Here is a 13545-nt window from a genome sequence, read left to right as displayed (position 1 = left end):
GCAACTGGTGACGCTCATGTTCATAATGTATGGTAAACTATAAGAACAAGACAACCTCCAAGTATTCACATGTGACACCATTGCTATTTCAGCTACACTGGCTTCCTGTTGAATTGAGTACATTTTAAGATCCTGGTCTTGACATTTAGAGCCTTGCATGGATTGGCACCTCCCTACATCTACGATCTGCTACAGCCCTATGTCCCCAGCAGGTCCCTGACGTCATCTGATCAGGGCTTACTTGCTCTAAAACAGACCACGATGAGAACTAAGGGTGACAGAGCTTTTGCCACTGTGGCCCCGAGACTGTGGAACTCTCTCCCTCATACATTAAGAACTTGGTGGTTGTTTTTAAAAAACAACTCAAAACTCACCTTTTTAAAACTGTTTTTGGTTCAATTTCTGCCTGTTTTATATCGTCTGTTTTACCCTTTTATTATTTGTTATCTTATGTGCAGCACTTTCTGATTCTGTCTAGAAAGCTATATAAATAAAAAAAATTTTTTATTTATTTAATTTATTTATTTACGAGGAAAACAAGGTGGACGCTGTCATGCTGCGACTTCCTTTCATAAAATCAAAACATATTTGTGACTGATGGGATTCATATTTCTCAGTTTTTAAGAATGAAAGTTAGTAACAGACATTATATACAGTAGGTGTCGCATACATAGACGTGTATCAGAGTGATGGCCGCGGGATTACAAAAGCGACAGTTTGCACTGCAACAAAACACATCTGTGCATCCGACAATTTGTCTCGATGCTCCAGCTTTGACAAAATCTAACAACATTACAAAATATTACGGTAGCACTCAATCTGCAAACACATCACAATGTGTGACTGTTTTCCACAGTGCGCCAGCTGCTTAACATCTGCCATAAATACGAACACACGCGCGCAGTGGTGACCTTGTTAAATTGCTGTTAAATGATTATTAGGATTACAATAACTTACTTTACACATATGCGGTGCACCTCTGTACCAAATACATGTCACAGCTCATTTACCACAAATTAGTTCTCATATTTTTTTTTTACATGAAACCAGAAATATTAAATGGGCGTTCCCAAAGCTCATCTTTAGGATATTTATAGGTGCTTCTCCAAATGATTACTGTAGTTCCTCATAGGTTCCCATTGTCCTGGAGTACCTGAAACTGATCATAAGCAGACATCTGTGTTCTGCTTTTGCAACGTTTTGCTATCATAATCAGACAGAACTGAACTGGAAGCAGCTTTAAAAAAAATGGCACCGAACTTGGCCGATTTGGTTGATTCGCATCTTCACACGGGTGTATTTTCTACATCTGAGGGAAATGTACAGAGTTTCTTTCATGCAAAAGAGCAATGTTTTAAACATTGCTGATATACACTTTTACAAAAAAAAAAAAAAAAGCCTGCCTTTTCCATACATTTGCCAAAACAACTGGCCATGCATGAATGCACAATCCATGTCAATACAGTGCATCTTAAATTAAAAAAAAAAAATCTTATTTATGTCAATTAAAATAATGATTAACGAGCTTCAGAGGCCATGTTGCAATGAGATAATAAAAGTTGTGTCACCTGCTAGCACTGTCCTGACCCCGGGTGTTTACTAGGCATGATGGGTGTGTTTAGCAGTTCAGAATGAGCCTTTAGGGGTGACTATGCATGGAACCATGATTAGTCCAGATACCAGAAGGGTAATGAATCTGTCTATTTGACAGACTCTCTGTATGTAGTGAAGCAAGCCTGAAACTAACTCTAATCAAAGTCTAAATCCTGAAGAAGCAGTAGATTCACTGTGGGTTTCAGCCACCACCAGGCAGTGGGGTGACTTCACATGTGTCAAAGGAATAATTAGCCACAGTAACTCTGCAACTGCAATTTATAGACACAGCACCCAAAACAGAGACTGTTTTGGGTGCTGTGTTTTGGGTTTGACACTGAGTGAAAGGGTAGCACTGACCACGGGAGATGGAGTAGAGCCATTATTTCTGTGGCTTGGCCCTTTTAGCTGCCTCTCAAATTCTTTGCTAAGTGTTTTACTACACAGCGGATGATTCATCCATCCTGAGTCCAGGTCCTGGTCTTTCTCAAGCCGTGCCTTATATGTGTTCCACGTGAAGCCAGACGTTATATCCCAATCAGAGCAACAGCTTCAACGGAGTCTGACGTTCTGATGTTCGGACAAAAAGCATCAACATTAATTGAGCAGGTGAGTCTCCTCAGACATATCAATATAATTATTTTTCCAGCAGCTCTTAACTGATATGCACACTCGGTTACCTGGGTATTCATCAACTTGACCTGCGTTACTTTTCCAATAATTTCTAGGTTTACATTTTCCCCCCAATTTTTCCAAACCCGTAAAACACTATTTTAAAATCTCACGATTTTTCTTCTTCTTTTTCCTGTTTGAAAGCAAATCAGTCCCTTTCTTACCTTTGAACACAAAACGTCTTCAACAAGATCTTCAACAGAGCCACACTGGTGTCAAAAATACATATTCTCTCTGAAGTCACTGAAGAGAAACTGTCCTGTGTGTTACCACGACAGAGAAGTGCGTCATATACCTTGTGAAAAAGTACAAAGCAAAGAGGAACTGGTGTTTTTGTCCCAGCCCCCTCAAGTTTCTGTTTAATATATTTAGGAAGCCATTATTTGCATTTTTAATGTTTTTGGGGTTTTGTTGCTACATGCACATAAACTGCTACGGCACAAATCATTGAAAACCAGCTTAATGTTTTCCCAAGATCTACCAAGCTGAGCAATTTTATGAGCAAATATCAGTCTGGCTTAAACCAAACTCTAATATGACCATAAGTGGATCATCTCATAATAGCAGGACTGACTGAGGGTGCAATAAAAAATAACTTAGGATATTAGGCTTGAGACAATAAACAGTAACGGGAAGCTCTTTTCTCAAAAGCTTTCAGTACAGCTGATTGTACATTGATTGTAAATGTGCATGTGCATGTGATGATTCTGTATCTCGCTGGTTTAAAATCTATTAGCACTAGAGGATCCAATATCCTAACAATGCTGTTGCTACTAGAAAAAGGCTAAAGCTGATGCCATCATTATGATGTCGTTCATATTCTAACACAATAAGGTTAAACAGCAAGTCGCTGTCCGTGGAGATGCTGCTCAACTTTCTTTTCAAGATATAGCATGTAGCATGACACATCAGCTATCTACTCCAAATATGCACAAACGCGCCTACATCCACAGATTAGCCTACGTCAGATGACGCAGGAGTTGCTGGAAACTATGCTTGACCTCCCCCGATGCTCTCCAAGCCACAGTTTGACCACCACATTACCAGAAACTTGACCCGTAACTGTCTGGGCTGGCTAGCGCAAACCACTTCAACTGTTTGAATTAAATGGCATCAATAAAGAGCACAGAATGTGATTTGGTCATGATTTACACCTTCGTGATCTGGTTGCGTTGCCATTTAAATTGACTTTTCCCCACACGTGATCTCTGTCACCCCAAATTAGCGAAAACAGCAGCTTCATTCTCCTGCCTATCATCCAAAACTGCTGGTTGGAACTGGTCCTATATAAATAATATATAAAAATGATTGCAGTTTCTTTGTTTTTCTATTTAGTTATATATTCAGTTGTATAACCCAGGCATGCACCTCATGCTCTCCAATATTTTTTTTAAAACTCCATTGCATCTGCTAAGATCACTGGGAGGCTGCTGCCTGCTTTTTCCTGCAGATACTCCCATGATGCAAGAGCCAGACTCCATCCCTGAGAAACTTAATAATACATGCAGACAGCAGTGTTTAATACTGCATCTCAGAACTCGGCCTCTGGACGGTAATGATCTCCGTGTTATGCATGCTAAAACAGTTTATTTTAATGCCAAGTAATGCTTCCCGCATCAGAAGCCATGACAATATATGGCTCTTGATTTCGTCGCAAAAATTAAAACCTGAAACTTTTAAGCGAAAGGGGAACGTGAACAGACTTCCTGTCATAAAATAAGCTTCTGAAAACGTAACTTATCTTTCACATTCGAGCTTTATTGCACATACTAGTATGGATTCTAATTTTCATGCTGCGAAACTGTTGTACTGAAGAGTGGAGCATTTAACTGTGTTCATCTCAATCTGAGTTTGAGGCCTTCACTTGCATCACAAAGAAGCGAGCCCCGGTCCATCACTCATCTTACAAGTGGGAAGTGGAAACCTGAGGCACAAACACTGAGGCTCGACCTCTTCGTCATATCTGAAGGTTAAACATTTAAAGGGAGAAACTGATTTTTTCTTTTAAGAAAAAGAAGAAACATATACTTCAGTTTGTAACTTTCATCAGACATTCATGCTTCAAAGAGAATTATTCTTTAAACATACCTGACCGGGTGAAAATCTTTAAGTATTATCTGTCTTTGCATAGTGCACCAGATGGGCTTTGAAGGACCATTACTGCTCTGGGCTTGGCTGGCTTAACTGATGACAGTAGGTGAGTACCACGTCCGTGTTAAGTCCAGGACAAGGTTAATGCGCCTCTTGTGTACAACGTTAGGACACACACGGAAGTCAGAGGAGAGTCAAATTAAACATGCACAGTTTTGGGGAAGTCACGGCCGCTTGACTTATTTTGCACCGGCTCATGCGAGTCTACGTCCTGTGAAACAGGAAGAGACGAGTGACTTTTGAACTCCGAGAGGATGTGTGTCGTCATCGTTTGTACACCACACTTATTGGAGACTGGCTGCCACACTGCAGAGTGAATGAGCACTTTTTTTTTTTTTTTACTTTGTTAAAGTGACTCAACCTTCAGCTCATGTGCTTTTATCGTAATTACCGCCGATGGCGCAGCCATTGCAAGCGTTTGACCGTGAAAAAAAAGATAGCCTCCCGATCAAGACGATAGAGATTTGATCTGGTTTCCCTTTGGGTGAAGCTGCAGCAATCAGCTTAACAGCTTAGCAGCAATTAGATCTGATCAGTGGCAAAAGTTACTGCAGGCTTATCAACTCCATCACGTCAGGTTGTGGCGGTCATTTCGACCTGCAACTTCTTTCTGTGCTTGGCATCTTTCAAAGACGAAGCTGAAGTTGTGAAACACCACACTTGTCGCCACAGATGCATGCAAGTCTTTCAAAAGACACTGTTTTGACATGTGACCATAAAGTGACACACACAGTTTGACTCAGGCAGCTATTAGAAAGTGTCCAGCTTTGCAGGACAGCTCCTCTAACACCACTGTCTATCCTTATAGTTAAAAGCTGTCTTGCTGATTCTTAACCACAAGGTCTAAATCAACTCCTAACAGTGATTGATTTGGGGAAATTTAAAGCCAGGCTCAGTCTCACTCTCATTATTGATCGTTCGCAGTCCTGCTACATTTGAGATCAGGTTGCATTCCTGCTCTGCCTCCGAATATGTGACATCGAGCCGGAGCAGCTGCAGTGCTTTCAAGAGAGTAAATGTGTATTAATGTGGCTGGACTTGATTCAAAAAATGAGTACATTCTAATGCCCAACACTTGCTCCGGCTTCCTCAATCTTCCTCATGGACCCACTACCACACTGCAAACAGTGAAGTGGGCCAAGTCCAGAGGCTTCTAAGTAGATGATGCACTCTCGTTCTTTTGTGATGTGTTTTATTCTTCTTTTTAATTCAAACAGTTTTGCAAATGCTCGTCTCAACTATTGGTCCCCAAAGACACATAAGCCTCCATTCCTGTTGGCACCTGGTGCTCAATGGGCCGATTTTAACAAAGAGGATAGCTATCAAGGTGACAAGAAAAACAGCAGGTTTTTGAAGAGTCTCAAAAGAAATACATCTGCCATTACTGTGAGCAATATTTTGCAGTGACACAGGTACTCAAGCCAACAAGTATGACCTGTCAGAGCCTGTCAGAAAATTTCTGTGCAGTTCTGCCTTTGATAGTACACATCCATCATCGCTAATGGAATGAAAGAATTGTTTTTAGTCTTGCTTTTATTATGTTTTTGCAGAACTTCAAGGTGATGCTGACAGGAGAGTGGTTAGTCAGAGTTGTTGTCGGCAGTTATTTTCTTCATGACAATCGAAGTGTCACGGCTCAACAAAGCAATGACTGCATCTGGTATTTTGAAGCATGAGTGACAAAGTATGAAAAATGCAGTTCTGCAACTGGACGCTAAAGGCTGGTTTAACGAGCCAGTAAACTCCAATGGACTTTCATGTTAAAATGTTAAAAATTTCAGTAGAAATAAATTCAATTTGATTCTGTTCACTTGTATTTATATAACGTCAAATCACATCAACTGTTGGGTACGGTGGCCCCTAGAGACAAAGCACGTACAAACTCCAAAACACGCACAAACTCCGAAGCACGTGCAAACTCCGAAGCATGTGCAAACTCCAAAACACAACGGAAGTGCTCCAGGACGCTAGGGGCAGTGTTGAGCTTCTCTCTGAGCAAAGCACACTGACTGTTAGCTAACGTCAGATTTGACTCCATCATAAACCAAACGTTCATAGTAATTAAAAACAAATCAAACAAACAACAGTTTGCACATTACTTTTCTTATAAAGCGTGGTTGTTCTATCCTTGCAGGTGTTTTCCGCCGGTATCCAAGTCCATGTGTTTGCAACAAACTTGCTGTTTATTTTGCAAATCGAGCTCAACACTGCCCCTAGCGTCCTGGAGCACTTCCGTTGTGTTTTTGAGTTTGTATACGCTTTGTCTCCAGCTGGCCACCGTAGGTCGGGTATGATTAAAACCCCACAATAGAGAAAAAACAAAGAAAACAATCAAACAAGCCCCTGTGAGCAAGCACGGCGACAGTGGGAGGGAAAACCTCCCTTTTAACAGGAAAAAAAACCCCTCTGGCTGAACAAGGCTCAGTGAGGGGCTGCAACCAGCTGGGGGTGAGAGGAGGGAGACAAGATAAAAGTCAAACAAGTTCACTGCCTGGCACAAGAGATGACTTGGGTCTCTGGTTGCAGTGGTGGTGCCTTTTTTAAAAATGTTAATATAGCTAACAAAACAATATTATGGCTTGCTGTGCAAGTGTCTGTGCGTTGTGCCCATGGAACCTATGTATGTGGCTTGCTTAACAAACCTGTTAGCGTGAGCTGATAACTCAGCTCATCACTCTTTCTTCAACATATTGCTGTAAGAAACCAACATGACCACAGCCAGAATACTGAAATTGAGGCTCATGAAATCAGTAGATGAGGTCATAGTCACTACATCCATCTTTTACCTACAGTCTATGACATCAAGACTGTCTGCTTGCTTTATTGTTCTGTCGGGTGTACTTAGTTCAGTGAGAACTTAAATGTACTACCCTGCAAAATGACCAATAAGTAAAAAGAGTGAAGTGTCGTTTGTGTTTGCATCAGCTCTGCTGTACTGCACTGTTTGTTATGACTATATATGGAGGTACAGATTTCCTCTAAACTCTATAGATAGAGAGGCCACTCAACACAATTTAACAGATTTCATACTTCAAGGAGAGCTGTTCTCCCTGAAAGACAGAAAATGAGTCTATTACATTATTAATAGGACGGGGTAAAAAGGGGCGAGGGTTTACCATGTTAATTATTCATTGTTTGGTTGCTCCCTTGTCCATCCACGCACACACACAGCAATCACTGGAGCTTTATTTGTTATGATTTTTTTATTTTTTAAATCTAAGACTGCGCCCGACTTCTCTCTCTGTACACGTGCCTCGTCTCTTACAGTAAGCAAGTATGGTTAAGGTCATCTAACGTGTGACTCCAGTGGTGTCTCGTCCAGTTTCAGTTCTTTTTTGGCCGTCTTTTTGTAAGCTGAAAAACAAGCTGCTAAAATGGAAGAAGAGGCTGTCAGAGCACAAAGTACAAATCTGAAAGTTTCACAAATCACTGCATTTGGTGATCATTTTGCATTATTTTAATTGCCCGCCTAAATGCAAAGAGGAAGTATGCTCCGAAAAGCCTTTTCTATAGTATTACAACCTACAGGAACTTCCTCTTGCATTAAACAGCGCAATGCACAACTCACGCACTCTCATGCACAAATTTTCTTTCTATCACAACTGTGGTGCTGTTTGTCCACAGTTAAATAAAGATACTTAACTCATGCTATTGTTTTACATGTTATTTGCCATGACATCAACTCTGCGCGCTGGCAGAGCACTGCCACTTCCTGTAAATCTGAAAATACACCTTGTGGCACACCACGAGAGAGACGAAGGCAGAGAGGTTTAAGGCACAGATGCGAGAGGTACTTTGAGAGCATGTGTGTCTTTGTGTGCGTCTGCTGACTCTATAAAACAGTGTCCTTATAGATGTTGCACGCTGTCCACACAGAGACAGGAAGAGCAGCTGTCCCCCTGCAAATGCCCCGTTTCTGTGTGCCTGGGTTTGTGTGACAGAGAAAGGAACTGACCCTCAGCTTCATGACTGTATCTATTATATTGAGGCTCAACGGTTCACTGTTACCCCTCCGTCATCTGTGCAACCAGCTCTGAGGCAGAGGAAACGAGATTGCTCAATATTGCTTTAAAGGCACGCTGAAGAGTAACTGTACACTGTCTACTTCCAGAGGAAGAGACTCCGACATCCTCTGCTTCCTCACTGTCCCTGCTGTAAAGACACATAAAATAGCTGCAATGCCGATGCCCTGAATTCATCACACGTTTTAAGCTCAACATCTTTGTTTACTGGAGCAAATCGAATCAAATGCCGTCCTCACTCACTCTAAATAAGCGTTGCTTATGACTTCGGGGTACAGGAGTCAGTAAAGGCCACGTTTAAATGGCTGCCATCACGCTTACAAGCTACACTGGTTCCATCTACGCTCATTATGAGCTCAGAGGACACAAATTGCTATCATTATTTGGAGAAATAGACTAATGTCTCTCACAGATGCGCGGGCATCTGTAAAGCCTCACATCAAGCCATTCTCCCTGCTTGTGTAGCGACGTCTTCGATACGGAAATCAAGCTCGACCAAAGTACTGAAAAAATAAAAAAAACACACACAAGGAAGTTGTCGTTTCCATTTCCCCCTGGATAATACGATTTGTCTTTTGTGCTAAAACATTTCAATATTGTAAGAAATCCACAGCTATGAGCATCATTATATGTAAATGTCGCAGCTGTAGTGCAGAGCTCGATTCCCTTCAACCAGCACCTCTAGAGCAAATATTCTAAAGCAAAGTTTTGCCCTGATGCTAATGCAGCTACTTACAAAGAAGACCAACATATGTGTGAAAATATGAAGCCAAACCCTGCTGACAAACTATTATTTTGCACATGTGAACACTGCGGCTACCTTGCTGCACTTTGCAGCCAAACTACTGCCTGGTGGCACTTGTTTTATTTGCACCAGCGTCACGGCACTTTCTGACCTAGATAGAAAAAAGGGAAGCAAAGAGTAGCTCATGCACCAATATGTTAAGTACGATGACGCAAACAGCGCGTTTACTGAAGGGTTTTGATGTGATGCTATGTGCGTAGGGTACAGTCAAAACAGGGAACATGTTCCGTACATCTGTGGCTTTCCACTTGTGAATGAAAATGCACGCTGTGCATTCTGGGAAGTGTGCAGTAATGGGGATTGGTGATTCACCGGGCCACAGACTGAATCTGCTTAAATCTAAAGTATGTAGAGTGTATTTTCTCCCCTAATTCTTTCCTTTTTTTAATGCATTTTTTTTTTTACCTAGAATGAGGGGAAATGTGGCAGAAGCTAAACACAAAAAAAAACTCTCCTCTGCGCCTCTAAGGTCACATCTCTCAGTTTCCTGTGTGCGGTCGCTGCTGTGCCCCACAGAGAGACGATGTGGAGCTCTAAGGTACCTGCTCAAACTGCTCTTTACTTCTTTATTTGCCTTTAACATGCAAATGAAACGGTTGAGAGTGCAACTTCCTTCTCAAATTTGTGACAGCCCAAAGAGCCTCTTCAGCCTGAAACAAACACAGAGGCAATCTCTAATACGTCAAGTATCATCCCCAAAATAGAAACCTTATGAGGGTATTTTTAAACTCCTATCAGAGCCTAAAAATGTTTTCTGCTTTTTTTGATCTCTATCGACCGAATGCGGCGATGAAAGTGACGTGGCACGAGCATGAACGGTTGCTCCTGGTCTGCTTTCAGTGGCTCTGAATACCCCAGAGTGCACTTCTCTCCTGTAATAGCAATGAGAACAATGAGAAGGAGCCACTGCACCGCTTAATGGTTTAATGTATGTATGACATAACTGAGAGAGGTACTTTGCGATTTGGTACAATGAGCTTGAATATATATTTCTGGAAGGGGGCATTTCACAACACGGAGTAAAAAGTGGGATTGTATTCATGTGGGCTGTGTTAACAGCAGATGCTTACATAAATATGTCTCATGAAGATAGCAGCTTCCACATATTTTAGGACTATTACATCAGGGGCGCGTTGTTGGACATGCCTAGCTCTGTTTCCCTCTCTCTACACAGAAGACATGATACCCATCAGAACAATTACAACATCGTTTATTTAAAAGGTCTAAAGCGTGATTCACCGCCAGCGGTTACGTCTTTTTGTACACGAAGGGCCAATTTCTCAGTTCGTCCTTGATTTCACACTCAAAAAGCTGATGGGTTTTCTGACGGGTTTTGAAAGTGCTCGAAATTTTCCTCGTGTAATTTATGAAAATCTAACAATATTGTCCCATGCACATGCGAGTGCGTGCAGCAGAAATCACAGGGGGGAACCGTTTTAATAGTTAAGTATTTCGATGCTTATTTTCAAAAAGACAATAGCCCGTGAGGATTGACTCCCGAGACGGTAAAACTCTCCCTGAATATTTGTCATGCTGATATATCTCAATTGTGCAGTCCTACTTTAGCTGACGCTGTGAATCATGAGTCATTCTCCAACATTTATTATGCCGCTTTCTATTTGTGCAGCTGAATAGGTGGAGAAGGGCAAAAGCCTTGACAAAAAAAACCCCCAAAGAGGCCTGATCTTGCAGGAGATCACCGGTCAGCAGTAAGCAGGTGACAGCAGAGAGCATGAGCTAAGAGGATCTACCTTGTGGCTAATGCTGCCGGCATCCTGCCATCAGATGTGAGGAAGTCTCCACCTCCGACAGCCCTTCCTAACTGAGCACCCACAGGGAGCCTGCTGGGGTGTAGCCATGCAAAATGGCTCCAAAACAAGCGGAGTGACATAATGCTGAGTAAGACCAGGACAAAATCTGCCCGGTAACCTCGCGATATGTTTATCTGATTCTCACTGAGTGCAAAACCAGATAAAAATCGCTTTGATCAAACGGGGGTGCTTTGTGGTGCAGAGCGAATTCAAAGTAACACTTTGGCAGCATTCATGCTGTCAGGTGAGGACTGTCATCTATTTGCTGTGTGGACAAGAGAGTCACTTCAGGCATCGTGGTTTAATTCTGAGCAGGAACACGGTATGAAGCAAACCTGAAACTATGGGCTATACTGTTTCTGTTATCAGAGGAGACGGTTGGTATAAACAGCAGCTGAAGGAGAGCAGGACAAATTTATGGCGTCGCCAACAAGGAACAATAGAAGCTGACAGCTCTGCATCCACATGACGCTCGCATGTACAGAGCCCAGCTCTCTTGGTTCTTGTTTGGTTCAGGAAATGAAAACGGGCCGATCGATTCAAGACTCTCCCGCGACTCTGCTCCCCTGCTACTCAACCAGATACAGAATGAGTCCCACTGAGGAAGCCTCTCATGGGAGAGGACACATAGGGTGCCGCATTAAAACACACACACATTGTCAGGGCTGCTGAAAGCTGCCTGCTCGCTGTATGCTTTTGGTTGTGGATATTTCATTTTCTATATATGAGGGCGGCCAAGAACAAAGTGTCAGGTTAAAGGTCGCTTTTAGCATTTGAGAATTTATATCAAATGTGTAAAATAACCAATGTAATACATATACAAACTTCATAAAGGCAGACTAGCAAGTGGGCCCAGGCCAAAATAGACTCCATAATGTGCTCATATTCTGGATGTCATCATATACAGAAATGGAGCTGAGTCAGATAATTAGCCAATCAACTGCAGCAGATGTGAGGGCTGATTAATCATAAAGTAATGCCATGGTGTAACATTTTTCTTTTTTTTTTAAGTGCTAGAAAATTTATGGCATGCGTGTGTGTGTGTGTGTGTGTGTGTGGGGGGGGGGGGGGGGGGGGGTTAAAAACATCTGCACTGTTTCCTAGTATCAAAAATAAATGAATTCTCAAAAGATCTTCCACCTTCACTCACATACAAGGCTCTAACTCCAAAGTTGCAGCAGGTAGACTTATTGTTATTTGTGGTGATCTGCTTAATGAAAAGCGACTGATGCTAACTGCTCCACTGCTTTACCAACAGAGTGAGTTTCACATCAGAAAACACACTTTCTGCAGAGGAGGCAGTAAACGCAGCAGGTGCTTTATTTTGCTTTATTTGGCCAAGCAGAAAGCAAACTACAGACCACGAGGAGACACAAAGGATCCCGGTTACATTAGGGCTGCCATCCTCTGAAATGGCATTTTACTTCTGCGCAACTGCTCTTCTAAAATACACACACGCATTCAGATTTCTTTTTTTTTTTATAGACAGGGGCCTTTTTCACTTATCCTTTGGGCATGGCCCACACCGAGGACTGCGCTGCCTCGATACGCCGTAAGTGCGACGCAGTGGATGGCAGCAGAACAAAAAGTCATCTGCAGCTGAGTTGTATGAGCAGGCTGTACGCTGTGAGCACCATTATGCCGGTGCACTTCATGCAGACATCCTAATCGTTCGCCGCGATAAATACCTGCAAGGCTGGGGTTTCACTCTACTGAACTGTCCAGCAAGAAAGTTGAGATTGTAGAAAAATATAACGCCCTCCTGTTCGGGAACACCGACACAACGCTTTAAGGTCATCGCACATCCTTCCTTTTCATCCAGTCAGGTCAAACTGCATTTTATCATTTGAAAAAAAAAAGAAAAAGCCAATGTGAACCACAGTGAACACCACAGTGGATGAGCAGCCAGGCAGCTCAATGTAAATTAAATGGCCCGTCCTTTGAGTGCACTGGCTTATGTAAGCTGCTGCTGCTGCTCGTCTTCCCTCTCGATCGGCTCTTCATCCCTGCTTTTCTCTCCCTACAGCAGCCCATCCAGCCCCTGAAACCCTGGCGTCTCATAAACACACAGCCCCATCTTAAATTAGAGAGTGCGGTGGGTAGGGTGGTGCGGAGGGCAAGGAGAGGATGGGGATGGTATGTGTGTGTGGTGAAGGTGGGGGGTTGGGGGGGGGGACTGACTCCTGCATCCCTCATTTTTCATTTTCTCTGCCACCTTGAAAACAACACCCCAATCCCGGTTGTGCTTCTCCATTCCATCATTGTCTGTGCACAATCCTCTTTATCCACACAAATCCCAGCCCACTGCAGACCGACGGCTTTTCGGTCTTTGAAAATATGTATCTGGAGCAAATCCTGATCCTCTTTTTATTTTTTTTGTTCCTGCATCTTCTTTCTTTCTGACTCTCTTTCATTCTGCGCGAGTGTCCCTCCATCAATCCCCCCCCCCCCCGTCTCTCTGTCTCCCTCTCTTTCCTCCCTCCACCTTGCC

General features: G+C 42.6%; 1 protein-coding gene across 4 annotated transcripts in view; it reads right to left on the bottom strand.

Annotated features, from left to right (window-relative positions):
- sipa1 (signal-induced proliferation-associated 1) overlaps positions 1 to 13545 on the bottom strand; it is a 35059-nt gene that overhangs the window by 19682 nt on the left and 1832 nt on the right. The window contains exon 1 of one of the 4 annotated variants that reach the window (XM_026181748.1): positions 12743 to 13500. The exons of 2 other annotated variants lie outside the window; for them this stretch is intronic. The gene's annotated coding sequence lies outside the window, so the exon portion shown is untranslated. Of the gene's footprint in view, positions 1 to 2429; positions 4281 to 12742; positions 13501 to 13545 lie in introns of those variants that run through there. One more of the 4 variants, XM_026181749.1, reaches the window with a different exon arrangement.

The sequence above is a fragment of the Astatotilapia calliptera genome, chromosome 10 (genome assembly GCF_900246225.1).
Source record: "Astatotilapia calliptera chromosome 10, fAstCal1.2, whole genome shotgun sequence".
Lineage (NCBI taxonomy): Eukaryota > Metazoa > Chordata > Actinopteri > Cichliformes > Cichlidae > Astatotilapia > Astatotilapia calliptera.
Note: the sequence above shows the minus strand (reverse complement) of the source record. Positions and strands in the feature narration are given on the sequence as shown.